General features: G+C 39.3%; 1 protein-coding gene across 2 annotated transcripts in view; it reads right to left on the minus strand.

Moving 5' to 3' along the window:
- LOC6502149 (teneurin-a) overlaps positions 1 to 24,931 on the minus strand; it is a 210,452-nt gene that overhangs the window by 174,274 nt on the left and 11,247 nt on the right. For both annotated transcript variants that reach the window (XM_014904464.3, XM_044717075.1), the window contains exon 2: positions 17,344 to 17,371. The gene's annotated coding sequence lies outside the window, so the exon portion shown is untranslated. The remainder of the gene's footprint in view (positions 1 to 17,343; positions 17,372 to 24,931) is intronic.

Here is a 24,931-nt window from a genome sequence, read left to right on the forward strand (position 1 = left end):
AATAAAAAAAAGTCCTTTTTTCGAGTGCTCCGCGCATTTTGGAGCTTTAATCATGAGCTGGGCGAGGCTTTACTTTTACCGTTTGACCCCGACCAGGATCCAGGCATTCAGGACTCCAGGAACCAGAATGCGAATCTAAGCCCATCCTACCGACACCACCGCTACTGAGCTGTGTCCTGCGTCCAACGTCCTATGTCCTATGTCCTGTTTGCTGTTGGCCTCCATCATCCACCCTTCCTCTATCACTGGCCAGCATGTTTGCGGATTCCGTGCCTGCTGTCCTGCTGCTGCTCGCATGTCCTTACAGTGCGTCCTGCCATTCGGCATTTGTGCATTCTACATGTGTAAGCCGTTCCGTTGTCATGGAGAGGCGGAACTTTGTAATTTTATTCAACATTCAACAGCATTTGCCTTGCATGTGTATTTTATAATTTTAATTCCCACATTCCCTGCTCTCTTTGCTCTTCATTTTGGTGGGCCCTAATTACGGAGAAATTAAATTAGTCCGCTTAATAATAATAATAAAAGTATTTTGATTGTTAAATTTTAAAGGAGCATCGCATCGCATCCCATCGCTATCTGTCGCTATCTGGCTGGGGGTTGGGGTTGGGGTTTGGTGTCGGTCTGGTGTTTGGGTTTTGGGTTTTATTTTGCATGGCAGCAAATTATTTTTAATTATCGCCGTTGCTGTCGCTTGTTCTGCCACTGCCACTGTCACTCCGTTTTGGCCAAAAAGCAAAAGCAAAAATGGCACAACGGAAAAGCACAAATTTCCACCAAAACGAAAAACAACCGCAGGCAATTTCTGGTTTTTCCACTCCATCAGGTGAAAAAAAAGGCAAAAAAAAAAGGACACTAAGAGAGCTTATCAAATGTTTTCAAAATCCGGTCTTGAAAGATTTTTTTTAGACTTGAAATTAAATATTAAAAAGACTACTAATACTAAGTAATAAAACTACTAAGGTAAATAAATTATAATTAACTATATTAATGAGACTAAAAACTAACCAATAGTTCTAGGAATAATTTTATAAATATTTTTAATAGACTAAAGAATTTCAAATAATTGAAAAGAAAGGGTTTAATTTCAAAACACTTACCTTTAAAGTAAAATAAGTAAAGAAAATAAAAGTCAATCGCACTTAAAAACCCAATAAACCGTATATAAAATATTTACCTTCTTTTTATTGAAAAATCATCAATTATTTAGAGTTTAAATGTTTCGCATTGAAGGACATTCATGAATTGAAGGGAAAGTGAGCCGAGGGAGAGTCATAAAAAGTGAAAATACTGCCACTGGGGCGGCGGGAGGAGACTTCTCTCGACGGAATTCGAAAGTGCCAAGGAATTGGAAGTAATGTAAGCATCACAAAACATTTATGAGACCCACAAGTAAGTCAGGCACACGCACACAAAAAGCCCACAAAACAGGATACAGGATACTCACACACACATACAGGCACGTAGCAACACACACACACACACTAACACACAGATAGAAAGAAAAACAAGAGGAGTTTCGTAGACACCGACCAACTGGATATCCCTTTAGGAAATCAACTAAGCATTTTAATTAACTTTGCCGAAAAACGAAACCGAAACAGAAACAGAAAAGTACAAAATACACACACACACACACTAGCACACACACCCATACACGGAGAGAAAAAAGGAGCAGGAAGAAAGGCCAGGCAGCTGCTGAAAATATGACCAAAAGCCGCAAAACTAAAGTTAAGGCTATTTTTGGAAAAAAAAGGAGGAAAAATAAAGGGGCAGGACTAGGCAGGACTAGGAAGTGGGGGGGCTGTGAAGGATATCATGATAATTTACTGAAAGCGCAACCATTTGTACACAGATACACTCACACACACACACCAATACACCCATACACCCACAGAGAGAGATACCAACACACACATACAATCAATATTAAATTTCCGCTTGCCGCATCTTTATTTGCTTTTTGTTTTTGTTGCCCCCCGAAATACACACACCGACACACACACACATACACACTCACACTAAAACTAGGACGGGGGCGTGGCATAGGGCAAGTGCCATCACATGACCCCCAGCCCCTGCACACCCACGCCCCTGGAGTGTAACGTGAGCAAAGTGCAACTAATTTCCAAAAGGCAAATTTTATTATATTTTTAGCCCACATACAGGGGGGGGGGGGGGTGGGGGAGGGCGTAAGGGAGTGCGGGGGAAGCGAATTCCCAAATGCAAATCTAAACTGCCTCTGGCCCACAAGTGCACAGAGAGAAAAAAGGGGGTAAACTTTGAAGACTTCCCTAAAAAAAGTTGTCCAAAACTTGTTCCATGAACTGTTTACTTTATTTTTTTGATTATGTGTTTATTTTTAGAACCTGTTGGAAATTCTAAAGACAACAGTTTTACGAGATATGTATGCACATTCGTCACCTGCTGAGTTTGTTTTATAATTCGTTTAGAGAAGTTTGAAAAATCTTTCAAAAGGTTTAGAAGTAATATGTATACTATTTATATATTTTCTTTGCTATTTAGGAATTATAAAGCTGACTAGGAGGCTGAAAAATCTCTACACACCTTCGTCACTAATATTTTTCTGCCAACATGCTTTCTTTCACTAAAAAGAAAAACCAGTTTATTTTAGAAAGCGCTTAGTTTTTTCTACAGAATGTGCTCTTTATGTCTTCAATGCTAGAAAAAGTTGATAATTGTATTAAAATAAGTGGAATTCGTCACTAATACTTATTTGTTTTGTTGAAGTCCTCCAGTATACCCTTTACCAGTAATATTGACAAGTGTCTTATGACAAGACCCCGGAAATCGACGGCAGACTTCCCACCTTTGCGCCCCAATTACCCTCCTATTAAGACCCCCTTTTGTTTCTCCCAGTGTATCCACATATTGAAGGTGAATCCTACAGAGATGCACACACAGGAACACAGGAAGGAGGGCCAGAGACCGAGGCGAGGCGAGCGAGAGGGAAAGTTTGCCAACTCAAGTTGAGGCCGATGATGAAGAGTTCAACGTGGAACTTTCATTTTATTTACCATGAGTTGGCAGGAAAATTGCCGGCAGCACAAAAAACAAAAAATGGAAAAAATCAAAACAAAAAGGCAACTGGGGAGCCCCAATGATTAATAAACAACAAACAATCAGAGGGCGAGAGGGTGAGTCAATAAAAAATAATCAAAAATGCTCAAAAAATAAACAGAGTCTGGTGAACAAAGACTTGATTAGATAATAATTAAAAGTTAAATCAGAGCGACATTCATTACGTTTAATTATTTCATTCAAGGATCATAAATCAGGAGAGTAATGAAAAAAGTTGAAATGATTTTTCAGCAGAGAGTACATACATATAGTTGATAGTTTCCAGCTGGGCTCTTATTCCCGGCCTGGTAACAGAAATATTAACTTGAGCAATTTAATCCTGGCTCATGTGGGAGGGTCCTTGCACCCATTTCCTCTCTCTCTCTATCTCGTTAGTAGTAGTTGTCCCCTTAGCCCTTTCCGTCTCTGTCAGGCTTAAACTGCAGTCATAACAATAAATTTCATTTGCACGTTCCGACTTTGCCTGGCTCTTGACTCCTTGACTCCTTTGGCCTGACTACTTCCAAGGATCCAAGAATCCTTCGAGTGTTCCTACTCCTCCTCCTTCTACTTCTACTCCTGCTGGCACTTGTTCTGTCTGTTAGTCTGCCAGTCCAACAGTCTACCAGTCAGCCAGAGGTCCTTGTTGTTGGCTGTTTTGGTTGGCTGAGCTTGAATTTGACATAATTTCCCATGGCCAAGTGTCGTAAAGCTTTCACAGCAAAAACATTTTTTGTTGCCCCGGAATTACTTTATGATTTATACACTTTACGATATTGATACACCAGCACCAGCACTGCTGACTGCTGCTGACTCCACTTGACTCCACTCCTTTGGAAAGTTGGTGTTTTGAATGCATCATAGATCCCACGATCCCACCACCCATAGATAAGCCCTCGTCCTTTGAGCCACACTTCACTCGCAGCCAAAAAGCAAATTGCATTTTTCGACACTTGACAGCTCCAATTTGACTGGCAGAATTTTCAATTACCCTCTGCGGAGAGTGCACTATACTATACAATATATTTTTTATTTTTTCTCAAACATATATATTTGTATATATATATATTCTGGCTTTTGCCATCTGAAAATTAAGTTTTGGATCTGTTTTGGATTTTGAGTCGGAAGTCGGCCTGATTCGGAAGTTGTGCGTGTGTTCTACATATTTGATATGCATTTCGGGCCAGGACCCAGTTCGAATGAATTCAATTTGTATCGGAGTCAGTGAGAGGCATCGAATCGATTTGATTGCGAGTGTATCGAGCGCAGTCATCTATGCCCAAAATAAAACTCAAACAAAATTCAAACTTTTCAAATTCAATTCTCGGTGATTGGTAAGGACGAAAAATCAATAAAGTGCTAGTTTTTTTTTTCTATATTTTGTCTAAAATGGAAGCAACACTTATGAAGCAGCCAGATAATTGGCATTTGTTTATAGAAGCTTGGCATAAAAAAATAATGAGCTTGTATTTATATTTTAATTCCAATTTTATGGTTAAACAAATAAGTGGATAGACTTTAAAAGTAGAATAAAATGGAGGCAAGTGGCTTCAATAAAAATATGAAAATAAAAGAAAATAAGAGCTCATTTATAAATAAAAATAAAATGGAGCTAAGCCCGTAATATTGAACAAATTATTGTAAATCAATAAAGATAAAAATAAAAAGTGAAAAATAAAAGAATTCTCAGCTCGTGAGGCGCTATAAGTATCATGGCTCATTAGATAGATTAGATAGAGCCAAGTGTTTTTAACAAGTTTAAAAGATAAAAAAAAAAATGAATAGAAATAAAAAATAAAATAAGAAAAATATAATTTTTAAAAAGGATGGCAGGCTCCATCGTCCAGCGGATGTCGATAGCCCAGTCGTGTTAGGCAAAGTAAAATATTGGAAATAAAATTAAAATAAAATAAGAAAATAAGAGAACCTGATTCGGTAGGGGCAGTAAATTGTCAACTTAAGCCCCAAGAATTAATTAAAAAATTAAAAAATAAATAAAAATAAATAAAATAAAAGAAGAAAAAGAAGTAGGAATTAGAACCCTTCCGCTTCGAGCCGAGGGACTAACTGATTTTTCTCCACCGGGGTAGCCCCTTTTTATACAAAATTTGAGAGAATAAAGTTGGCAGGGCCTACTAGGGTCTTCTACTATATTTCCACTCTATTTGAAAAATAAAGCCACAATAGAAATAATGCCAGATAGTGTGGCCAAGTAGAGCCAGGAACATAAACATATCTGGCAAATATTTTCTGCTTGGCCAGTCATGAGGAAGAAAAAAAAAGTAAGAAAATAAAGAGTTGTGCCAACTTTGACGATAAATTCAAATGAAATCTCGCCGGAAAGTGGGGGCTATTTTCCCAGCAGTTAAGACTTTCCGAGAATAAGCATATCGATGGCAAAATATTTGCATTCAGCTCCTTTCATATTCACTTTTCCTTAGTCAACTTCAACTGGCACTGCTTCTTGCTGGCCAACTCACTGTTGGCCATCTTCCTTTCAAGTCGAATGTGTTTGTTTTTTCTTTTTTTTGGCCGGGTTTCGGTTTGGAAGCAAAAGCTAGCAAGCCGGAAAGTGTTTGTTCCCCTTAAGCCTGGGCCATTTCCACAATTTTTTATATTTTTTATTATATTTTTTTTTGCATCTGGTGCTGTCACTGGTTGGCGCTTTCATTCTACCATTTTTCCCCACATAGTTCAAAAGTGGGTGGCTTTTCGAGGAGAATGAGTTGTTTGCCAACTATTTTGTAGGTTATTAGGGCGTAACGCGCTCCCTGGCTCACTCTCCCCTCGAGTCCCCATAGACAGATGATAGTAACGCCCAGACACCCGCCCACATGTGGGTCTATGTGGGAGAGACATAAACACGGATTTAAGTTGGCAAAAATCTGGCATTGTTTTAGTTGTTTGCCCAGGCAGCTGCCTGCATTTGCATTTCCAGCCGGATCGACCGAATGGCTCTCGGGTTGGGAGCATGATTCTGATTCAGAATCATTACGGCCAGGCCCAATTAAATTGGGGATACCTTAAAGTCCTGTCGGTAAAGTCCAGTGCAGTCCTCTCGATCTAACAGACTTATGACTAGATGCTTATCGGGAAAGGAGATAGCTTCAGTCGGGAAAGGAGAAGCCCGCAAATTAGCGAAAGCCATTGTCCGGGGGCTGGCCAGAAACAAACCAGCCATCCATCGATGCTTATCGACCAGAAAGATTCTCCCAAAAACACACACAAGAAAAACAATGCCTGTCGCTCGAGGGGCTGCTCTGGAGTGGACTGGAGTGGAGTGGAGTGGCCAGCTTCTCTGTTTAAAGCGGATTTGATGCTGAATATTATTTATGGGGATGCCTTTTATTTTCAGACCAAACTGTGAGACCCTTAAGAGCCATGGCCCATGAATGTCTGTGTCCGTGTGTCCTGTTTGTTCGTGTGTCCTGTTTGTGTGTGTGTGAGTGTGGTTTTTGAAAATATTTGCCAACATTCTTCGGGTATTTAAACAAAGATTTATTTTATATTTATATCGTGTGTGTCCTGCCTCCTTTTCCTTACTACCAGAGTGTCTGTGTGTATTTTATATCCCGTCTAAAAACGAGAAACCGGACAGCGAACAGAGAACGAGAAACCGGACAAACGGACTACCAAACGGAAATTGCAAGTAGAGCGTTGAATCCTTTTTGCTTCAACACGTCCTGACCGCTTTCCACTCCACACCACCCTGCCATACCATACCATATCCATTTTGAAATCCCCCCCCGTCCTATGTGTCTATCTGTTGGCCATTGTTCGAGGATTTGTTTGGGACTTGTTTCATATTTTACGATAACTCCATTTATTGTGGCTCCTTCATCGTTTTGGGGTCTTTAAACATGAAATAGGGTTATCAGTTATTGCAGCTTGTCTTGCCGCCGTCCTTTTGTTTTTTTTTGTTTTCCAACTGTTTTGTCCGCCTCTTTGTAGGTTGTTTCCCATTAAGTAATATGTATGAGAAGCGGCGAGAACGGCGCTTTATCAATCATACGCAGTGTAGGTCTCTGGAATGGGGTTCGGCTTAATTGATGCGACAGCTGCAATGTGCAATTTTGTCTATTAATTTGTGTTTATGCATAATTGGGATTAATTATGCATAATCGTGATTAACAGCCAAAATGCAAATGGCCTGTCATAATTAGCTGGCCCAAGCCCATACCGCCTATCCCGCCCATCGCCATCGCCTCTTCCCTTCAGAGATTTGGGTTTTCTTTCCAATGTGTCCGTGTATTTGATATTTACGACCCTTACACGTGACCTCGATACGTATAATTTTATCTCTCCGGTCTGGGAATAGAGATAAATATTAGTGGGCCAGTGTGGGATGGCCGTAGCGCACAGACAGTGAAATATTTTGATATTTTGACCAGCTGCCTGTCGTTTCGCATTTCCGCTGATTACATTTGGGATTGCATTTATTTCCAGCTGGCCATTTTGCAAATATTTTGTTGTGGTCGGCTTACAAAATCCACCATTTATTTATCCTACTATCTGGTATCTGCTATCTGGCATCCCTTTAATTAACTTAAAGAGTACAGGTGCCTGGTGCTTTGTACTTCATAATTTAGGGAGATTATGTTTGGTGACTTACTTCCTCAACAGATCTCTCCCGATTAGCTTTGATAACTCGACTTGAATTCTGTTTTCTTTTTTTTTTTGCTTTGGCCCAAGTAAACAAACTTTTGGCGCAAACAGGGAGAAGTCCTGGCAACTTTTTAGACCAAAAAACTACCCGAAAACATTAACCAGTGGGTGAAATGAGACGACGGGCGGCAATCCGCAAAAATTAGCGACCCTTTTTAGCCGTTTATCTCGCTTTTTATTTGGCCAGAGCGCTTTTGGCTTTTGGCAGAGCGCGTTTCTCCGAAATTTTGTTTATTAAAAGTTGCCTGACCCCTCTTACACAGAATCTCTGGTTTTCTCTTCTTGTTTTGCCCCAGCTTCCCCAGCTATCTGGGAATTAATTTTTCTGAATTTCGGAGCTTGCCAAGTGCCATTAGTTGGCTGTTTGGCTGTTTGGCAGCCGGCTTGGAGTCATAGTTAAATTAGCTAAACATTGCAGTGGCTGGCTGTTCGTTAGAGGCCCATACATGTTGGCCCAAAAAATTCTACAAAAGCCAAGAAACAAAAGGGCTCTTCCATCAACTTTTGTTTTGAAAATTTTATTTACGCCAAGCCATTCCAAAAGGGGCAACTGCCGAGGGGTAAGTGTATGTAGAGTTTCCCCCACATTGCACTTCACTACACTTCCAGAAAGCAAACTTTTCGTATAAAAATTTAGATAATGTTCTTTGGTGTCGGAGGCAGGGACACTGAGAGCGAAAGAGGGTGTCCTCTTTACAAAATGCATTAATGGATTTTGGTGGGCTGGCCAGAAGTGGGCGTGGCCACAGAAGTGTGGTATCTCTGCCCTCACAAATTTGATTTCGTTACAAAGGAATTTGCTGCCTGCGTTGGAATTTGTTGCAATGATTATGGAAAATATGTAGCAAATTCCTTGTCGAGGTGGTTCTTTCTACTTTTCCTCCCCCAGCTAGTCAATCAGTGCGGGATTACTGGCACAAAACTGCCTGGCAGGGGCACTATATACATGTTTGTAGTATTTTTAAAGACTTACCTTTTATGTAAGGCGTTAGGTGGGCTATAATTTATTCAGGAATTCTATATTTTAGTAATTTTTTAAGGAAAACTGGCAAAAAAAGCAAAAGTTTCAAGTCTAATAGTTCTAATTTGTTAGCTAGAGGATGTGAGAAGCGTGTAGAACGGCTGCCTTTTTGTTTTAATTTGTTGAGGAATTTTTGTAATTTTCTATGTTAGTTTTTATTTAATTAATAACTGAATAACTGAAATTGTCTAAATTGATGAAAAATAATTATATTCCTCAGCTGGATGATGTAAGAGGAATGTAGAAAGGCAACATTTTTGGAAGTAATGAAAAACTAGAAATGAACTAGCCCCTTTTTTAATAAAAGCAGCTTTTTTTTACTAATTTATCCCTTAGCTGGATGAAGTGAGAAGCGCATAGAAAGGCTGAAAACTTATACTCTTAAACTAAACTACATGAGAATCGTGTAGAATGGGTCTGTTCTTAGAACACTTATAATTGGCTTGTTAAACAAACCAAGCAACAAATTAACAAACTTCACTCAACGACACCATTGAGGTCTCTATTTATTTAACACTGCTCATAACCAGTGGCCCAATCGAGAACCCAATCGAGCTGAAGCCATAACAAAAATCTACAGCCCACAATTCCACTGAAATAGAGCCATCGCAGTGGCAAATGTCAAAACAATACAGCTCCGGGCTAAATCATCAGACTTTGCACAGCTCTCAAGATTGTGGCTTCCTTCTTCGTTCCATCTTCAGAGGAGGATGGAGGAAATCAGAGCGAGAAACCTGAGTTTCCCAGTCCGACAAAGAAGGACACTCGATGAGGCCAACTGGAGGACATGGATTCGGGTAAAGGGGCGGTCGGTCGGTCGGTAGCACCAGAGTCGCCCAGTGCCGTCACTTATCAACCATTTATAAACAATAAACGAATATAAACAAGAAACTTTGAGCCAGCTAACGTCAAAATGCATTACAAGAAGCCCAGGGAATCGAAGATGTGGGCGGGAAAGAGGGAAAGCGGGAAAGCTCAGATAAATGGCTGAAATATGGCAAACAAAATGGTCGAAGGGTGCGCAAATTGATGGTAGGAGTGGAGAGTGGAGGAAAAGTGCGGGGCTAGAGCACCCAAACATGTCAATGTGAAAAGTTCTTTTCCTTCTCTGATTTTACCCTCTGAGAACAGCAAAAAGAACAAAAAAATAAAATACCATAAGAAAGAAAAGTTCTTTCCCTTATTGCAAGTTATCGCCAAGAATGGCAAAGAAAGAAGGAAAATGGCTAAGAAAAGTTTCACGTTGATGTTTTGTTTACGAAATATGAAAGGGAAACGTATGGCCCAGAAAGGTGGCAAATAAAATACCAAGAAGAGGGTTACGAGGTGCCAAAAAAATCCTTTTCAAAGGGCCAACAGTGTGAGTTGTTTTAGTAAAAAAAAAAATAAAAAAAAAATGGGAAAAGGGACAGCATTGTGTGGGAGTCTTTCTATATCAGAAGGTATTTCATGCACATTAGTTGCGCTTTTATGAACTTCAAGTTGTCATTTCCTAAACAAAACAGAGTTTTTTTTGAAAAAAATATACATAGAAATATTAGAATATAATAATATTGAAATAAAAAAATATTAGAGAAGTTTTTAGAGTGAGTTTCGAACATCAAACCATAAGAAATAATAGAAGAAAAGGAATTATCTTAGAAGTAGTTTAATATTTCACTTCAAATCTTGAAGAATTTATCAAAAAATATTCCAATTCTTTGATAGTTTGTTTTCTTTTTTGAAATATTTTCTAAATATTCCGTATTTTTGTTGGCAATTTATTTTTCAAGTGCCTGAAGTCTTGATTTCTTTTGAAATGGCGCGTCGTCCTTGTCTTGTCTCGCAGCTGCGAATGACAAGAATTTCTTGCCACTTTGCTCCAGGCACTTGCAGGTTCCAAAAAAAAAAAAAAAACAAAAATATAGAAAGCGAGGGGCAGGGTGCTGTGCCCCTTCGTGGCATGTAAATATTAACTTTAAACAGAATGCGACAGGCCACGCCGCCACGCCCACTTTCTTCGGTTAGATAAAACTTTTCTCCCGCCCCCAAATTTCTCGCCGAGCAACACAATTTTTTGTACAAGTTTATGGGTTTTTGCAACGGCAAGGACCTCCGCCTCGTCTCCGTTCTCGTCCTCCCATTTAATCCTCTGGCAACTTTTCAAGGGACAAAGGGGGAAAGGAGTACTAGGGTACTTGGAATGGAAAAGGATCGGATTTAACTCCGGCAACTTGGAAGTTTTGTAATTGTTGGCGATTGCAGTCACATCCAGCTTATGGACGCCCCGGCCGAACTGAGACGCTTCATTAGGACGACGTTATGACACTTTGCTCTGCCAGAGAGCATGTCCTTCTTGCTTTTTCTGCCAAAAGTCTGGGGATAGAGATGCCATTGTATTCGATATATAATCGAAAATATCGGGGGGATTGTTAAGAATATTTTAAATTTATAAACCTTTTTAGAACAATTTATTTAAAAACTAGAAAATACTATTGTAATACTTACTATTCTACAACTATTTATGATTTAATCGATTAAACGCTTAAATTTTAGATCACATTATACCCAAATAAGTGAAAACTTTAAAATTTGATGTAAAACACAGAAAACCCATAGATCACAATCATACTAAAATCATAAAGGTGGAAATAAATAAATTCCGGGCTCTGGAAATTGTCAAAAATTGTAATATTTTGCCAGCGATATTTGCCGTTCGATATACCAATTCGGCATTATCTTTTGGACCTGGCCAGGACCTCGTCCTGCGCCACCCCTCACCCCCCACACTCCGGCCCGCTCCGTCCCGCATCGCGGAAAGTGGAAGCCGTGGCCGTTAACGCTTCGGTGCACGTGCCAACGTTGCGTATGATTGATGAACTGGGCGGTGGACAGAGGGGGGCGTGGCCATAACGGCCATAACAATAACAGGCAAGGACACTCGCCTGCGTGAGTTGTGTGCCAAGAGGACGCGGAGGACACACAACACGAAATACAATATTGGATCTGGAATTAAGTCTGACATCTTTCTAAAAGCGACAAGAAGGAAAAATCAACTAATGGCCTAAAAACTCTCAACAACAGCCATAAACCATAAAAAGGTATACCAGTTAAGACTACATTCGTTGCAGACTTCACCATTTTTTCACCATTTTCTGTCAGTGTAGGGGGAGTGTGTGGAGAGAAAAACTTGTGAATTCCGAATACTCTGACAGAATAATCAAAACTGTTGATGGAGATGACCGAAGACCGAAGCTTATGTCACTTGAATCTAAAGTGCGTTTAATGACCTTCTTTCTCTCTCTGTGAGAATCTTTTAATTTCTTTCACTTCCACTGGACCCTTTTGAAGACAGTATATAAGGATACCTCTAGTCACGAACCCACGTCTAATCGAATCAAATCTAGAGAAAGAAATTCTGGCCAGCCCGGCCACTAATAATATTTGAAGGCTGTTTCGGCAGTGTTTGCCATTCAATTTAGTTGGCTGGCTCCTGTTTGTCTTTAATACAGAGACAGTCGGTGGCGACCGAGGCATAAATTGGGAAAGTGAATGGCATTGTAGGATTTTATGGCCTGCACTCGCCCAATCGCAAAAAAAATACGGGCAAAAAAGGGAAAACAACTGGGAGAGAAAGAGAAAATCAATGGAGATTCGACTCCATTTGGTCGAGTTGCATTTTATATAGGGTCTTACAGTTTATCCCACTGTTTGCTCCACCAATCGAGCTAAAAGGAATCGAAAATGGAGCAATCGTTGTGCAGAAACGCTGAAAGTTGAACGCTGAAGGATGAAAGGTAACGCCGAACACGCGGCACTAGCGGCTCACGCGGCACACGCGGCGTATGCGCAATTTTCCTTTAATGCACAACACAATGACAATTTGACAGTCGGGAATCGAGTCCCCAGGACAATCGGGAACAGTATCCATCAGGATATTTATAGAATGTATCCAGCGAAAGCTGAAGTGACAAAAAATCGAAGCTCGATTTTGGCATTTATGTTTATTTATTTTGATTTTGATTGAATAAGTGCCACGGAAAGTGCCATAAGCCGCTGCAACTCCCTTGTCCCCAGTTCTTTTACGTCTTTGAAGCATTTCCTTTGACATATTTACGCGCGATTCTCTGTTTTTGGAAAATGGAAAAAATAAAAAGAAAATACAATTCATCGGGGAAAGCAACACGAAACACGAAAACCCAAAAGCAGCAATCAATTTGCCGGAAATATTCGCAGCTTTCGTCTCATTCTTTTCGATTTTGGGTCTTATAAAATATTTAAATGTCAGCTTTCGGCCTCCGTTCGTGATTTTTTTTTTGGCTTCAAAAGATTGTCGTCATGACTGGGAGGCGGGCAAACAAATAAGGAAACAAGCCAAATGCGATGGACAAAGGCCGGCACAAGCCGAAACAGGAGACAATCAGGACTCAAGGCCATCAATCACGGGACTCCAATCGTCCCGCCCGAAAAAGGAAAGCGGATATGTCGGGACCGGGAGAAGAAATGTTCGAATTCGTTTCGCCAGAAATTAAAGAATAATTCCATTTCACTTGGATCAGGTGGCAGTTTCAAGAGGAAGAGCTCTTAAGGAAGTTAAATTTAAATTAAATGGGGTTTCCAGAGAGTTTCTATATTATACTCAATTGCTCATTTTTAAGTGTTTTTGGCATAAACTTGGACGCTTCTTTAACAAAGAATAATTATTGAAGCTTTAATATCACTAATTTATATATATTATAGTTATAAATTTTCTTTAAAATAAACTCTGAATCCTAAATCTCTCTCCTGTCCCTGATTTCCTTTTATGCCTTTTCCGCCAAAAGTATTTTTTGTAAAAAAAGGACACCAGCCAGACATCCAACCACTGGCAGTTCCGCTGACCTGTCCTTTGTTCCTTCTCATGAACTATATAGATAAAATCCAGTTGTTGCCACATCCTTCCGTTGCTAGTTTGCCTCAAGGACCGGCAAAGGACCTGCAAGGACCTAACTGTCCTTAGCGGAAGTTCGAATGAATGATCAACGATCCCCAGAAATGCCAAAAAAAAAATAAGGAAACAAGAAAGGAAAGCAAACTATTCCCTTGAAGTTAAAAGGGAGTTTAAGTTATTAGATATTGTTGTTTCACTGCATATATTATTCATTATATAAAGTTGAAATAAATATTTAATTCTATCGACTCATCGGATATCGATCTTGGTTATCGGAAAGTGCTACCACATCACTTCAAAAAGAAAAATGGCGAACTTCAGAGATGACACATTTAGCCTTTTTTTTAGCCAACACTATTTGATAAATGAGATCGATGACCGATAAATCAATGTTATCGAGAAGTGCTACCACATCACTTCGAAGAAGAAAAATAGCGGACAGAGATGCTATTCTTAGCTTTTTTTACCTTGAATTTATATAGATATATATTTTTATGTATTCCGATCAGCAATCGGATGAATATTAACAAAATGCTGGAAACTCTCTGCACAAAATTTGGAAAACTATAGAAAACAAAGTTTGTTCTTAGTTTTTGATGCAGAGAAATTGAAAAAATTTTGAAAAAATATTTTCTATCAGGATTTTGATGCAGAATCGCTGGAAATCGACCCACAAATCGTTTAAGGTATTTCGCTCAAGGATCAGATTAGAATTGGCTGAGATATAGCTATGGGAAGGGGCCAACTACGGAAATCCTGCCTAAAAGGGGATCTCCCGTAGAATATGATATAAAGTGCCCTTTTTTCTTTGGTTGTGCTATCCAGTTTCGCTCAGTGCACAATTTAGACGTGGGCGTGAGTTGGAAAAAAGGCAGAATTAAATAAAAACAGACCGAAGGCATCAAACAACATCAACGAGAGCAGCGAAAATAACAACTGCACGAGGTAATTATGTAATCAGGTGTCCATGACAGGCTGCCCCGCCCATTCCCTTCAAACAACCTTTAACCTCTCAACTCCGTAGCGTCCCACTCCGCCCCCCCGCAGGCAGTGAGAGACAAAAGGCCTGGCACAAATTGTAACCTTTGATGAAAGTTTTTCGCAAAACTTTTCGCCACGACAACGAACTCGATTTTCATTATCAGGCAAAGTTGGTGGCATTTGTAGCATTTTGTTGCCGTTGCCGCATTTTGAGCCCTACATAATACATCTATATATGTGTGTGTTGGTGTGTATTGGTGTGTGTGTGTGTTGGTTGGTGTGTCAGGACAGAAGTGTGTGTACGAGGCACGCTAATTAACAGGCCTGCCAGCGACCACTCTCTCTGCATTGCCACACTTTCCTATTTTCAATGCACTGGAAGAAATTAAAGGGGATAGTTAAGAAGAGAATAGAAAGAGGATCATTGAATAGTTTTATATATAAAGTCTAAGAATTTTTTATTCAAGAAATTATAAGTTATTAAATTAAATACAGAATACAAATAGAGAATAATAATGTTTGGATTCGATGTAAACTTTAATAATATTCTTACTCTTTTCCGATTATTTATTCATAATAAAGATAAAATTTAATCATAATAAATATGAAACATATTCCTAAAATTAAAATGCAATAATCAAAAAACAAATATTGCTTTTCGTTCAGTGTACTTTCGCTTTTTGCATGGCGGCAAGGCATGAAACTTTGCCGCTTTTTGCCTAATACGCATGCATACATAATTGGGGGGAGGACATGGCCCACCCACTCACCCACACCCACACCCACACCCACCCACACACACATACATATACACATATGTACTTGGCCATTTCCATATGCATATCAATACAGATACACAAACACGGACACAAACTCAACACTCTAATAAACACAGACAGCCCAACGCACGAACATTAATGCGGTGAGCCTAAAAATCATTGAAGCAAAACAACTAGAGTCCTGAAAAGGATCCGAAAGATATATTCCATACTGATACCCTGTATATAGATTTACTTTACATATGTTTCAGCATAAAAACTGTATAAATATCTCTTGAAACCTGAAGATTAAAGCTCTGATTTGTCTTAGACTCCTACTGTGTAGCAAGTCCCCCCACAAGTCCAACATATCCCCAAGTATCCCCAAGTATGGGGTATAAAAAGGCACTTTACTTTGGCCGCCACTCTCTCTGTGGGCTCGTGTGGGCACTTTGTATCTATGGACGGCTGTGTTTTGTGTATCCTTTGGCTGGGAAATTGCATTTCATGAATGGTAATGTGCTATGATGCGAACCCCCCAGTATAGAGTCCTTCTCAGTGAAGTCGAAAAGGCTTCGTTCTCGCCCAAAAATAATGCAAATTGAAAGCTAATGCTTCAAGGATAAAGGATTGTGGGGATAAATTTCGAAACAGGAAGTGCCCAATAATGGATAGTAGATGCAGTTAACAGGTGAGCCATAGCCATACCCATATACTCTCCTCATATTCATCCAAAATAAGAAATTTAAGATGATTTTCATTTGAATATCGCTTAAATTCAAATTGCAGAATCATTCGAATTGTAAATCCCTCGAATACCACACACTTTGATTGTGGCTTGGATCACGGGGAATGAGGACATGGCGCCCCAAAACAGCCACCCCTTGCTGCCTCAAAGAGATGCTGTTTGCCCAGGACATACAATCTAATTGTTGTCCTTATTCAAGGATGGCAACTATTTAGAACATTTGCAAATAATTCAAATGCAGCTGAGGCAGCTTCATTTCTGGTCTCTGAGTGCCCCAATAAATAAATTACACTCAAATTTATGTATATATATCGAATATCCTTTTGGGAAATGGCTATCCACAGGAAATGATCGAAAATTGAATGCAAAATGTATGTTAAATATTCCCCCCCCTCCGTCACTTTCCCAAATAAATAATTTTTGTATGATTTTGCTGTCGTTTGTGAATTATTTATTTTTCCGTTGTGTTTTAATTTTCCATAGTAATCCATCGAAATCATAAATAAATGAAAGTCGATATGAAAATCAGGCAATGACATTTTCCCATCGTGCTGCAGATGTGTTCAAAAAACACAAAAAACTAAAAACTACAAACTACAAATAACAAACACGACATCCTTTTCGACTAATTGACTAAAGTGGATACATGATGGGGGTGTGTGTTTATGGGTTTGTTGTGTTTCTGCTATCAAAAAAAAAACTCCACTCGACCTATTTGAATGACATTTGACCCTGCAACGAGTGGCGAGAATGCAATATTTGTCATTAAAAATTATACACAAATTAAAGAATCAACAAAATAGTATTAAAGTGCATGCTTCTCTTCCATGATCTAATCATAACTGTATTTTATTTGAATTAATGGCGATGGGAAGATCTCGATAGGCAGATCCCTAAAGCTCTTATCGATATATCAAGCTTAATCTTAGCTCATCTCTAAAAGTGTTTTAATCTATTATTTTAACTTTGTCTTATGTTACTTTGCGCTTTAAATTATACACATTTTAAAGCCCTGATTTCAAAAAAAAACTTTATCCATTCATTTCAACAATTTCCCACACAATATCACATAAAAACTAAATGAAACCATCAACTTTTTTCCCTCAAACTTAACTGCAACTTTAAATAATATTTGGTTTTGATATAAAAAGGATTTTGATTTCCACAACAATGTACTCACTTTTTTAAAGGACTTAATTTGATGAGAGCTGCAAAAGAAATAAATAATTAAATACCTTTTTATGCCGGACCTTAAATGCCTAGTTTTTTGCTCACTTTTTGTGGCATTTTAGTTTCATAAAAAATGCATTTAAAATAAAAATAAAGAATAGAAAAGCAACGTTGCAAGGCATTATGCAAATCTGCAAATAAATATCTCTAAAACATTTGTTTCAATCCACCTCCCCCCCTTTTTCTTTTTTTTTTTTGTTTTTGAATATCCGCGCTTTTTGCCAAATTTCCATGGATGTCACATTGGTTGGCCCACAAAACGATTGGATGTAGTCCCGCCCCTCCTAGGACCCCCAAAAGCCCCCTCTTAAGTCCTCTTAGTCCATAGCCTCCACCATAACCCCCTGTAATTCTCGTACCGCCCATTGGGTTTTGGATGCATGAGAATAAAATGGTTTCGAGCCTGGTTTGGTTTTTCCCCATTTCTTTTTTTTTTTTTTGGTTTTTCCCATAAATTTGCAGCAATGTCATGAATTTTTTTTTAGAGAGGAGGAGGAGGGTGGCCGGGCTATACAACAGCACCCCCTTGAGCCCCCGGGCCACTGGCTTTTTATCCGGATTCCGGGGTGGCCTTGTAGAACATCGCAATTTAGATTCCCGGCTTTTGGGTTGAGCGGCGAAGAGAAAAAAATGTGTTGCATACTTTGTGCATATTTGTCGATTGCCATAATTAAGCCGTAAATGAGGCGGGTGTGGAAAGGGGGCGTGGCTGGCGAAGGGGGCACGGTGCGGTGTGAGGAATTCGGGGTGGCTTGCCACATCATTTAATGCTCATTAAAATAACTGCGACGTGTATCCTTCCGCTCTGTCTGTCCCACTATCGTTTCAATTGCACTGAGAGAAATTTAGCGGGTTCTCTATATATTCTAATTATAAAGAGTCTGATAAAAAACTATTTTTTAAGATGTATAATAAAAATTTTAATAACTTTATTATATTAACTCTTTCATAAGATTTTTAAAAATAAGAAATATTAGTTATATTAGCTATAAACAAAATAGTTTCAATTGTTAAATTCTTCTACTAATTTTCTTGCAGTGCATCGACTCTAACCCCCTTCCCTCTCTCTCTCCACACACTATGCCCCTCTCTGTCTAACTCACTTCTTCGGCATTTGCGCCACTTGACATTTTGCGGTGTTTTAATTTGGCGCACGCTCAAGTGCTCCTCGTATTGCCGCCAGCGGCGTCAGCTGTGGCAGGAGGCAGGAGGCAGTAGTCAGGAGGGAGAAGGGGGTGTGGCACATAGGCACAGGGGAGCAGGGGGCAAGGGGGCAAGGGGTGTAGTGTATGCTTGGGGCTAAGCTGGCAAATGAATTGCAATAAGGCTAACGGCATGCCCCAACGGGTAACGAGCTTTGATTGCCAGTCGAGAGGGGCAGGGAGAGAGGAGGGGACAAGACTTGATGGAATATCGCAGGATACTGCAGGAATAGGAATCCTGCCCCGCCGCAGAGATCAGCGTCATTATCTGGATCATCATTATCGGCGAATCGAATCGAATCGGAATGCGCTTAGTTTCAAGTCAAAGTCAAAGTAATTGGTTTTCCGGAGGACTTGGAGGACTTCTAAAATCAGATACTAGACTTCTTTATGAATATATAAGATATAGATGGTAGGGAGATATAAAAGATTACTTTCCTTACAATGATTCTATATAAAAAACATACAAATTTTCTAATTTTTCAATCGAAAAACTATCAATAAATAAATGAAAAAGTAATAAAAACTATTAGTGACGAAAGAAATTCATATTTTCTTGTTTTGTCATAAAAATAATTACTCCATTTTATTATTAATTCCTTAAATAACCAACTAAAATATGAAAAACCAACTCCCTTGTGTGTTTTAAAGACTTGGCTGACCAAACAAAAAATAAAAAAAAAAGAGAAAAAATTGTGACAATTTCGAACCATGACCTGGGAATAAATTGGCCGAGGAGACCTTGTGGGAATAACAGCTTCAGGCCAGCAGGCAGCCGCAGTATTTATTGACAGCGGGGGATGGAGGGGGAGTGTCCTGAGGGGCCCTGAAGAATTCTAAAATTCTACTGCAGTCCACAACTGCCTGGCACTCTGTAGGACCTTTACAAAAATAATATCAAGTTGATGTCCTTTGCCGCAGCTCGCAACTGTCACTCATAATTTGGCCAAAAAAGATACATTAGTGTGTGTGTGTGGTGGGATAAAGTGGGGGAGGGGGAGGAGTAGTAGGAGTGGTGGGCAAGTGGAGTTGCTTTATACATTTTGAATGCCATCGACATTAGGTAGATGAGGTGGGTGTGGGTCGGGTGGGTCGGTTTGGTCGGGGGATTGGAATTGGGAGTAAGAGGCTTTGGTGTCTTTTATCGCCTTTTCATCGAAGTTATCTTGCATATTGCATGAGTCGTTCGCCATATGGAAATTTATGTCCTGACACACACACATACATCCATGCATACACGCACACAAAATCGTTTAAATTTGAACGTGCTCAAGTGTGTGTGTGTGAGCCACAAACATGTCCTTATACATCCTTATCGATATGTTGCTCGCTGCTTCTTCTGGCAATTCCAGGCAGCTGCAATGTGTCCTTGCCACTGTATGGTAGTGTGTGTGTGTGCCACTCAGTTATAGATTTCTTAGGGGACCCTGTTTATTATCCTTTTTTTATATCCTTGCTGCTGCCTTCGCCTTTTTTTTTTATTTATTGATGTTGTACATTTGAGTTAAGGGCGTACAGCGTCGCCGCATTCGTTAGCCATAACTGATGGCGTTTTTCTCTCCTTCTCCAGGACTCAGGAGTCCTGGCCCGCCTATTCAGCTCCTTGCACAGGACCTTGTACCATTACAGGACCTCGTAAGGTTCCAATATCGGAAGAGCATACATCGCAGGTATCGTTAAGCGATAAATATCGTTTGATGGGCTTTGGTGTTTTGGAAATAAATCAATTTTCTGAATTTTTAGAAAAGGTTTTTGAAAAGGATACATATTTTTTAAATAATCTGACTTATAAGCAATAAAAAATATACTTTTTTAGATTTATTGTAATATTTTTAACAGGTCTTATGGTTCTACTTAAAATAGTCTAATATTTTCAAGAAATTTCAGAAACTTTCCTTAACTTCAAGTCACTTTTTTAAATCCATACCTTTTCCCTTTAGTTTTTATTAATTTATTTGCATTAATTTGCCTTCTTCAAATATTTCTTTATTCTTTATTGAAATGAAAAAACCGGCAATATTTTTCAAACCATAACCTCCACAGCAATACAATATTTTCAAATATTAACCAAAGAAAAACATTTCCCATTACCTACCTTTTACACATAAAAGTATACATTTTCGTTGCAGTACGTATTTTTTTTTTCACACAGGACACACAATCCACAGGAGTCGGGACTCAGGACTTGGGGACACAGGGCAACAGGACTTACAGGACACACGTGTCCTGGGCGAGTTCACTTTGGCCTGCATTGCATATGAAACTGTAATACAAATATTGCGCATACGCCACATTGGCCCAGCGGCCACATCAACTGCCCCGCCCTGCTACTCAGCGCCCCCCCAAAAAAAAATGCCCGGTAAACATATATAATATATACATATATATCCTTTTCCCCTCACTCCCTCCTCTCTGAAACCACCCCTCGATCAAAAGTTAACGCCAAATGCCCGGCCAGACTTCATATTGAAAGGCCAACCGTGGCGAACTGCAAATACAAGTTGGCCAAAAAGGTAACCGGCCAGAGTTACGAGTGTTTACCCCTCCTCCTGGCCATGCCCCGCTCCCTGCTCCTCTCCTCCTCTCTTGCTCTGAATTTTGGGCTTAAAGCAGCCCAGCGATTCCCATAAATTGCCCGAAATTGAAGCCAAGTCGTATTTATTGTTTAAGCGAATGGCTAACAACCGACGGAAAAAGTGCAAAAATAGAAGAACATTCATTGCAAAAAATAAAGGGGGGGAGGCATGGGCGGAAGCTCAGAAAATTTGCTAGGCGGAAATGTCAGTTGGGTGTTGGAGCGGAAACGAAAAGTAAACAGTTGGATATTGTCGAGAAAGCGGAGAAGTAAATGTTAAATGGGTTTCATTTTCAGTGGCGACCGTCTAATCCAGTTAGCTGCTGAGCAGGAATTTTTAAGGACTTGGGGAGGGATCAGGGGTTTGGCTTTAAAAAATATTTATTCTTTAAGAAATGAGTGCTTAAATTGTTCGAAAATAATAATAAGATAAGCTAATATTTCACATTTTATGCAAATAACAATAGAAGCATAAAAGTATGCTACTAAAATTGTTTATAAACCTTAAACAGAAATAGTAAGAAACGGAGGAAGTACCAGGTATCATATATTCAAAAAACTAAATCTAAAACTGGTAGAAAAAGTAAATTTTAGAAAAAAAAACCTTCCTTATTCCATCTCCAACTCAGTTGACAATTTCCAATTCTCCGCATCGATGCGAAAGTCAAAAATCATAATTGATTCAGTTTTAATTGCCGCAACACTGCAGCAGCGCAGCATGTCAGGCCAAAAGAATTGCCTCGAAAAATGCAAAAAAAAGGAGAGATACTATTGGCAGTATGGAGATTGGTATAAAGGGGTGCCCCGAGAAAAAATAGCGAGTCCTGGCTGGTCGGTGGGTGGGAGAAGCCAAAAGCAACGATCGATTTCATGCTGCGTTCTGGTGCAGTTGAATCAAATTTAATATTGGCTTGTCACGTGAATTTAACTGTGCCAAGCTGACATTCTCCTTGCTTTCATTTCATTTTAGATTCCACCTAACAAAAAAGGATACAAAATTGCACTCCACCACCAGGGGGGGGCGGGAAAAAAATAAACTGAAACAAACAAAAAACCTAAAAGGATTAACTCTGCCCGCAGGGACACAAAAAACTAATAAGTGCTGGTGGCCAAAGTTAATTGAAATTTTACGAATAAATAGTCGCTTTTTCAAGAGGTGTCTAAAAACAAATTAATATTGCAATTCATCACTGATTTTTTAACAAAAAATATGAAAAGTAAAAATAAAAGAGTAAAAATTAAAACTGAAATGAAAAGTGCCTTCGGTTACATGCAATTCATTTGGAGAGAAAGTTTTTCAATAATTTCTCGATTTTTATATAAAAAAAAGGTTTTAATACAAAAAGGTGATACAAAAATATTTGTTTTGTGTGATACAGAAAAATTAATGTTTTGAAGACAAAATACTTGAGTTTTTTGAATGAAAATATAATTTAAAACTTCTTTAATTGTAATTTGGGTTTATTTTTCATTTTTAAATATATATTTAAGAAAGGAAAACTATTTTTAGAGTCTATTAAACAGTAATTATTATTTTATTTATTTATTTTATAAAGCCTCTTAATTTTTCACCCATTTAGTTGCTTTTCATTTCTCAAGAAGCCGAAAAATGCTTTTCGATTTCACTTTCTTTTGTGTGAAGTGGCCTAAAAGTCGCCTGTTAAATCTTTTCTTAATGCACCACGCCCACTTGCCCATCAACTGCCGCCCCCGACACCTGCCCCGCCCACCCGCCCCTCCCTGGCCCCTTACCACGCCCCACTCGCCCCTTTTGTCCAGCGTTAAGTGCATGGCCCGTAGAAGGACGACGATGACATTGCTAGCAGCGCATTTTGGCCACTTAAGAGTGAAGGGGAGAGGGGGCAGGGGGGCAGTGAGGCAGGAGGGGGTTGAGAGAGGGTGGCTAGATGAGGGGGAGGCTGGCAAGGCTGCGGCTGACTGCGAGGGCAATAAATATCAAAGCATTTGTTTGCCGTCAAAGCCAACAGAGGCTGTGAAGATTCACGCCCACGCTCAAGCCGATGGCCGAAAGTCCGCCCCCCATGCCAGCCACGCCCACAATTCCATTGTACACACTAGGCAGAAAGGCACTGTGAGAAAATAAAGAGTACTTTGATAAATTAAATGAAAGATAATAGTTAGAAATAAGAGGACTTTCATCATATTTAATAATTTTTTAAGAAAAGTTCATATTCTTTTAGTCCTTAATTAATTAATAACATTTTTTCTTTAAGTGCACATTCTTCTAGTCACTGTAGCAGTAACAGTCGCAGTCACGTGCAGTGTAATTTGCACATTTAACATTTAAAAGCATTCCATGGAACACGAGGGCGTATACGCAATAAATTTTACGACCCGCCATTAGATACATTGCCTAGGACTTTAAAAGGGGGGTGGGGGTGGCAGGAGCAGAGGGGCATAGAGACCTGAGGGGCAGGACAATTGAGAAAGTGGCAGGTCCCCCAGGTTAATGATAAATTGACTTAATTACTGATGTGCCAGGCGGCAGAAACACAATTATGAATGATTTGCATGTGTTGCACATTCCAGCTACAGCTACAGCTCCAGGTTCTGGCTTCTGAGAGGAGAAAGTAGGGAGAAAGGCAGGGAGAAAGAATGCAGAGTCTTGGTTCTCAGTCTTTGTTCATAGAAACAATCAATAGAAGGTCTTGGAGGTAGACTTAAAGGTGGGGTTTATATGGAAGAAAGAGGGTAGAAATTAGTATATTTAATAAAATTATTTGGTAAAATTTAATATCATCATATTATTATAATAATTAAAATATAATAATTAAACTATAATCCAGAATATTTTAAATATTTAAGAACTATTTCTTTTAGATTATAATATTATACAAAAATCCCTTCAAAATATATTAAAAAAAGGCACCTACAGAGGAGGAGAAGAACCTCTAAGAACCTCTATAAAAAATTCCTTAAGTCCCCATAACTTTTAATGTATTACTTGCTTAAAAAAATGAGATATTTACTCACCTATCCAATCTAATGATATTTCCAGTATCCCTCTCCCAACAAACAAATAAAAAAAAAGAATTTAATAATACGAAAAGTTTCCCATTGTTGTCCCCATGTCAGGACGGCAGGACGATGGGAGAAAAGTTGAGAAAATGCGAAGTAAATATTTTCATTATTTACTCACATATTCGTGGATGGTTCGAGCTTGGGCTTGGGTTTTATTATTATTTCGAGCACGTTTTCCAGAGCGGAACGTATTTCTTGTTTTATGTGCGAGGGCCAAACACCAGCGACATATAATTGAATCCATATTCCTAATGACGCCAAGCCCCGTCGCCCCGTCAAGGAGGAAGGTCCTTCACACACCTGCTCCCTTTCCCCCAACCTCCCCAACTCTCCAACTCCCGTCAGATTCCGATTCTCAGTTTTTCGGATTCGACTTCGGCTACGGAATCGGAATCGGAATCAGCTTCGGATTTGGATTTGGGATTTTTCGACAGAGGCAGTAAACACGTGCCGAAATAGAAATCAACTTTGGCAAGTTCCATTTTCCATTTTCCACTTTCCATTCCTCTCAACATTTTCCCTTCAAATTTTCCTCCAATTTCGTATGCAACATGCGATGTAACAACCTGCAACATTTTTGAACAATTTAATTTATTTATTTTGTCACATTTTTGTTGTCGCAGTCAGCTGGCATGACATGGGTCCTTTTTCGGCCAGTCCTTTAGCTTTTTTTTTTTTCTCTTCAATTTTTTGGCTTAGACTGTTTGAGTTTCAGTTAC

This window comes from Drosophila ananassae, chromosome XL, assembly GCF_017639315.1.
Source record: "Drosophila ananassae strain 14024-0371.13 chromosome XL, ASM1763931v2, whole genome shotgun sequence".
NCBI classification, from domain to species: Eukaryota; Metazoa; Arthropoda; class Insecta; order Diptera; family Drosophilidae; genus Drosophila; species Drosophila ananassae.